This window comes from Coffea arabica, chromosome 10c (genome assembly GCF_036785885.1).
Source record: "Coffea arabica cultivar ET-39 chromosome 10c, Coffea Arabica ET-39 HiFi, whole genome shotgun sequence".
In the NCBI taxonomy this organism is placed as follows: domain Eukaryota; kingdom Viridiplantae; phylum Streptophyta; class Magnoliopsida; order Gentianales; family Rubiaceae; genus Coffea; species Coffea arabica.
Genome location: NC_092329.1, coordinates 37,002,185 through 37,008,212, shown reverse-complemented (window position 1 = coordinate 37,008,212; position 6,028 = coordinate 37,002,185). Strand labels below are relative to the sequence as shown.

Genomic DNA, 6,028 nt, shown 5'->3' with positions numbered 1-6,028 from the left:
TAGTAATTTCAACTTATCTCATTCTACACTACTCCGATTGACCTGAAATTTTGTAGGCACCTATAAAATGTCATTACCTACAACTTTCATGTTTTAAGTGAAGGCCAATTCGGCCTCTATCTAGGATCTAAAATTTCGGACAGAATGCTCCCTCAAGAACCCTAGTTTTCTGAAATTTCTTCCAAACCAGAAATTGGTTGCAATTAATCACTTTTCCCACCTCCTTAAGTCATTATAAACCATTTCCAATCATCATAGATAGCCACACAATCATGCTTATTTTAAAACAGAAAAATCCCCAAAAATAATAAAACTTGATCATTTCAACCACAAATCAAGAATTAATCCATAAACTTGCATCGTCTACTACCACTAAGCATGATTTAAGCATCAATTAAGGAGGAGGGTGGTTCTTCACAACTTACCTTAAAACAAGAGAGAGAGAGAGAGAGCTATTGGTCACCTTAGCTTTCCAAATAATTCCACACAACAACTCACCAACACTTCCTTAAGTGGTTTTATGGAGCAAAATCAAGGTTGGATGGGTTGAGTAAGTTGATTGAAGCAAGATGGAAGCCAAATTCTCGAAGAGTTTTCTTTCTTTCCTTGCTTAAGAGATTCGACCAAGAGGAAGAGAAGAATGAGGGATTTTTGGTAAATTTTTAAGATATTTAAGTCAATTGGTAAGACATGCAATAGTAGTCAAATGGTCCAACCAATAGCCAAGTGACACTTGTCACCTTTTATTAAATACCTACCTAACTTGTCTCTCTCATATCAATCCAAATTGCAACCTCTACTTATCTCTTAACACCCGATAAATTAACTCCAGTATCTAAAACTTAACCTAGTTGGTCGAATTTTTCCGAACTTTTCGCACTAGTGGGTCCCACGTCCGGTATACGCTCTTAATTTCTCAAAATCCATTCGATACTAGAAAAAATATCTAAAAATTATATCTGCTCCTTAAAATTATCTAGAAATTTTTTTAATCACGAAAATGCAGAAAACAAGCCATAAAAATACGAGAAATCTAGAAAATGAAAATTACGGGTTCTCACATTCAACATCACCACCAAAGCTTCTTCCTTGTGTTTAAAAACATTACAATGCTTAATTATCTTTCCATGAGAGTTTTACCACTGACAAGCGTAACGTGCTTCATATTTGTGAATAAAAGTGCAACAGCTTGCCCGGATAAATTCTGTTGTTGATTTGAGTTTAGGTTGTTGATATATTATGTGACGGCCCCACCTCATCCTAGGGCGTACCAAAGAGTTCGGCGGGTCGCCTGCCCAACTCTCGCCAGGACTCACTCACTCGTATCATGTATATACATCCATAGACAATAGATGCTCAAGTAAAAGATAAGAAACTTCTACACACCAGAAGTCTTCAAAGTGTTTACCATTCAAGTACAAACATCGAATATACGAGGGTTCTCATTCCTCATACAACCAGCCCGTGCCAAGCACTAGGGCGAGAACCATTGCAAGGCCAAAGAACTAGATCAACTAGACTATACAGAACTCTCGTCCTTGCTCGCCTTCCCCTGCTAAGGAAAACAATTTACGTGGTATGAGCTAAAAAGCCCAGTGAGGTTCTATATATATAAACAAGTAATTAAACAAGGAACATTAGTCATGTAATAACATTTAATCCAGAAAACATGTCCAATATAAAGCAATGATAATACATTCATTAAAAGGATACAGGCTCACAAGGAGCTATTTGTTCGTTCGTTCGTTCCCTTGACATTTCCCCTTATTCCTCCAATGATTTGAGAATTTCTTTTTTGAGAAGTAAAACCCTCGTGCCTGCGTTCGTTCATTCATCCCTTTCCGGACGTTGGCCGGACTCCACCCATCCGGACGTTGGCCGGACTCCACCCATCCGGACGTTAGCCGGACTACAAGGTAATACTTGAGTATACCAAATTCACCCTGGTCACCATATCGCCCGACCGAGTCCGCTTCTGGTTCGAGTCGATCGGTAACAAGGGCAAGGGCCCCGTTCAGCCAAAAGGCTTACATTCATGCGCAACAAGTATTTCAACATTTAATCACCGAAAATTTCATATTTATTTAGGTCGAGTGCGATAAAGTACACACTCGCCTAACAAAAGTTCATTTTAGAAATCATAGAAAACATTTAACATTTAATCAAATGTTCACAAATAACCACATAGTCACAACAATCCACATAGTCATAGAAACAAAACGTATATAGAACACTCACCTATTTACGCACAACAACGTGCAAAATATCCTTCCGGATATTATCTTTAGTCACTGAGAAAACCTAAAATTAAATGAAAAGAATATTACCACTCATTTATCACAAACAATTAGGTGCAATCAAAGAAGCTCGACAAATGATGAGTAGAACGTATAAAAGACTTTAAAGTGGAACGAGGACATTTGGACCTGTGGACAAAAATAACTAGGGTTTCCTAGACCATACGTAAAACCAAACTCAAAAGGGTTATAAAATTTTCTAATGGAAACACTTGAACTAAAGACAAGTCAAAATCCAACTAGATAGACTAAGAAATACCGTTTTCGGAATCGTTTATATGGTTGAAACTTATCTCATTTTCAAGTAGATATTATAGACTACTTGTCTTAATGAAATTCATGAAAAAGAGAGGACAAAATACTCAAGAAAATCCTAAACCACTCCTCTTTATTTGGTAAGAGTAAGTAAACATTTGGAGTTTCCAATTGAAGAAGGATCATGTTTTTAAGATGGAAAAACGGTCATAGTATTATACAAGTTCAAATAGAACTTAGCTTTCGGGCGAAAATTTGGGCAGCATGCCCTTTGTGTTTACCTAATTTTCCAGCCATTTATGGCTTCATGATTTTTCTCAGCCAATCCCAAAGTCATGTACACCACAAACTCATCATAATAGCCATTTCATAGGCTCAAGACAATATAAGAACAAAAATCAATGTAATAACAGTGTGGAAATGCAATTTGACAAAAGACAGTTTTGACGGGTTCATGCGTAACGGTCACAACCAGAGTTACACTTATCGGATTGGGATGAAACTTATGCCGTTTCGAAGCTAAGACACAGGGATACAATGTTGAAGAAGGCCACTCAGTCCAGTTTACCCTGTATCTAGGTCGAATTTATCAAAATGATCCCAGATTTTCTAGTTCAAGGTTTACTGTGGTAGTCTTGATTCATCCACTCTGATCTCAGCACACATAACTCCAAATCCAGTAATTTCAAAGCCATATGAAAACTAAGACAAATGTATACAATTCTCATGAAGATGACTCAGTCAGATTTACAATGCAATCTAGTCAAATTCCCACTTTACAGATTCAAAATCCAACTAGTCGGTTAATTAACCGCACTGCATTCAAATGACCATATCCCAGTCTACCGAGGTCCGTTTAAGACGTTCTTGGCGGCGTTGAAAAGATAATACAGGGTACTAAAACTTTCATGTTTTGACAATTGGCTAAATCTGAACGGATTATAGTGAACAAACACAACCAAAGAGACTAAACTGTCCACGCGGAATTCTGGAAAGTAACCTAGATCAGCGAGGGTATTTTCGTCTTTTCACAAGATACGTTGCTCCGATTGAGCTGAAATTTTGTGTGCAACTATAAAATACCATTCTCTACAACTTTCATGTTTTGACCTAAGGCCAATTCGGCCTCTAACATGAGGCAACAAAACCGGACAGAAAGGGGAAAGAAATTTCCAGAAATCTGGAATTTTTTATTGTTAATGGAACCTTTCTTGATTTCTTGCTCCCATCATCACTACAACCACTTATCTAAGCTTAGATACAACATAGATCATCCATATAGCAAGTATAGACAGCACATACCTCAAAACAAAGCTTGCAAGAGTACCACTTCATTTCCTCTTGAAAATTTTAGCTTCCCTAGCTTCCCAAGATCACAATTCACACTTTAATCGGTTTAGAATTTGTTTCTTGCACTTGGATGGTGCAAATCAAGAAGAAAATTGTTTTCTCTTGCTCTCCCTTTCTCTCTCTCTTTGGTCAGCCATGAAGAAGAAGAAATGAGGAAGATTAAGCTTAGTTTGTCTTATAAGAAGGTAGAAAGATAAGAATTAATTCTAACCACAAGTTTGGCCAACACTTGGTTTAACCTCAACCACAAAATTTTTCTCTTTCTTTCCTTGCATTTGAGCCACAAATTTCGGTCAAGAGATAATCATGAGGGGGAAGATATTTTGGTCAATTAGTAATGAGCTTGTATGGTAAGAAAGTGGTGATCAAGTGGAGGTTAAATCGGTAGTGCACGGTACACGTCGGTGTAACGCGTTTTCTATTAAATCGCACGTACTAGGGTTTTTACTTCCAATTCACTAACTTTTTATCATTTCTTCTAATCACATATTATTTCTCACTTAAAAGTCACTCTTAAACACCAAATTTGATCCTTACTCGGTACCGGATAATTATACTGCGGTTACACGAAAAAATCCGATTTCACCTTGAATTGAAAATGAATAGGAAAACCCTAATTTCCTATGGTCATTGGCACTTTTCTAGGGTGATTGAACCATGGATAACATGAAATAATAATTTCCAAATAATTTTCAAATAAAAGGGAATTTTTGAGAAATATGTAAGGAATTTGTGAGTCCTCACATATTAAATATCCTTATTCCATACATTTTGTCTCAAAAACTTCTATATTTAATAGAAACCTTCTTTGACATATTTTGTGCCTTTGAATCGGGATTGATCATTCAGGGTCCGTTTGTTTCAATGTAAAATTTTTTTCCAAGGAGAACATTTTCAATGAAAATAATTTTCCTGAAAAAATTTTCATTTTGCCTTTATTTTCAGGTATTTGGTGCAGTTTTATGAAAATACACCACAAAACTAAAACCTACAAGAAGAAGATTCCCCAGTAGAATCCCTCCAACTACCGTCATCCCATGTACATTGGATCTACCATCTCAACTAGAGATTCATCGAATCTCCAAATCTATCAAACTCCAGAAAGGAATTCATAATTTCTCAAACCAATTACACATCATACCAATGAAGATTCAACTTAATAATATGTCAATAAAAATTATTTCAGTAATTAAAACCTTATAATTGATCAACCATCATATGGAAAAGCAGCTCTTGAATTTTGGTTGCAAACTTTTCTGCAGAAAAGTCTTCCTCCACTCTATCTCCTTCACTTTTCCAGATTTCTCTCACCCTAAAACTTATCAAGACCCGCTCTTGGTTTAGATTTTCTACATCTCCATGGATGCATTGTTTATGCTGGCTTGGGCGGAAAGGAGTAGGATTGGCAAAGATGAGGATGAGGGAAAAGTGGTAGACAATGGGGTTTTTCGTAGCAGGCGCAAGGATGGATTTTTAATAATGGTCTCAGTATTGGTATTCTTATTTGTTATAAGTATCTTAATAGGTAAGCCCTGAAATGGCTGATAAGCTTCATGAGTTTGATGGAAATTAACTTCTGTATGCCCGCTCCGTAAGTCATTTTACATCCTGTAGCGTAAAACATTTTACATTGGAAAATATTTGCCTAACGTCTTCTGCTGCCAAACACCAGAAAATCTGAAAAATATTTTCTGGAAAATATTTTCAATTCAAAAAACAGACCCTCAAACTCTAATTGTAATACAAGTCTACAGCAGCATTTGAATATCTTTGCTACGGTATTGTCTTCTCTTTGAAAGTCAAGCTGATATTTTGTTCATGTCTTGAATTTGATGGGGTTAAGATTCCTCTTTCGGCCTCTTCCAAACTAATTAAAATTTGAAAAAAGTGATTTATAGAGAGTTGCACAAATTTTTTTTATTTGCACTTTACACTTTCTTGGTGCCCTAAATTTTTAAGATTGGATTTTACTTTTTCTTTCTAAAAAAAATTCTAGCAAGGGAATGATGAGATTTAAAAAGTGAGAAAACAAAATGAGGATTTGAATCTAGAACCTCACGTCTTGAGATTTCAACCTTAACGAGATTAGACTTTACTTTTAAACATGTTCAAAATCACATAGTTTT

The 6,028-nt window shown here is 36.1% G+C and overlaps 1 long non-coding RNA gene across 1 annotated transcript; it reads right to left on the bottom strand.

The window, feature by feature from the left end:
• Positions 1 to 1,353: 1,353 nt before the first annotated feature.
• On the bottom strand, positions 1,354 to 4,015 carry LOC140015668 (uncharacterized). Its single transcript, XR_011822301.1, has 3 exons — positions 3,855 to 4,015; positions 2,239 to 2,301; positions 1,354 to 1,552 (listed from the first exon to the last, which is right to left on the bottom strand). It is a non-coding gene; the product is annotated as an uncharacterized lncRNA (long non-coding RNA).
• Positions 4,016 to 6,028: the final 2,013 nt, after the last annotated feature.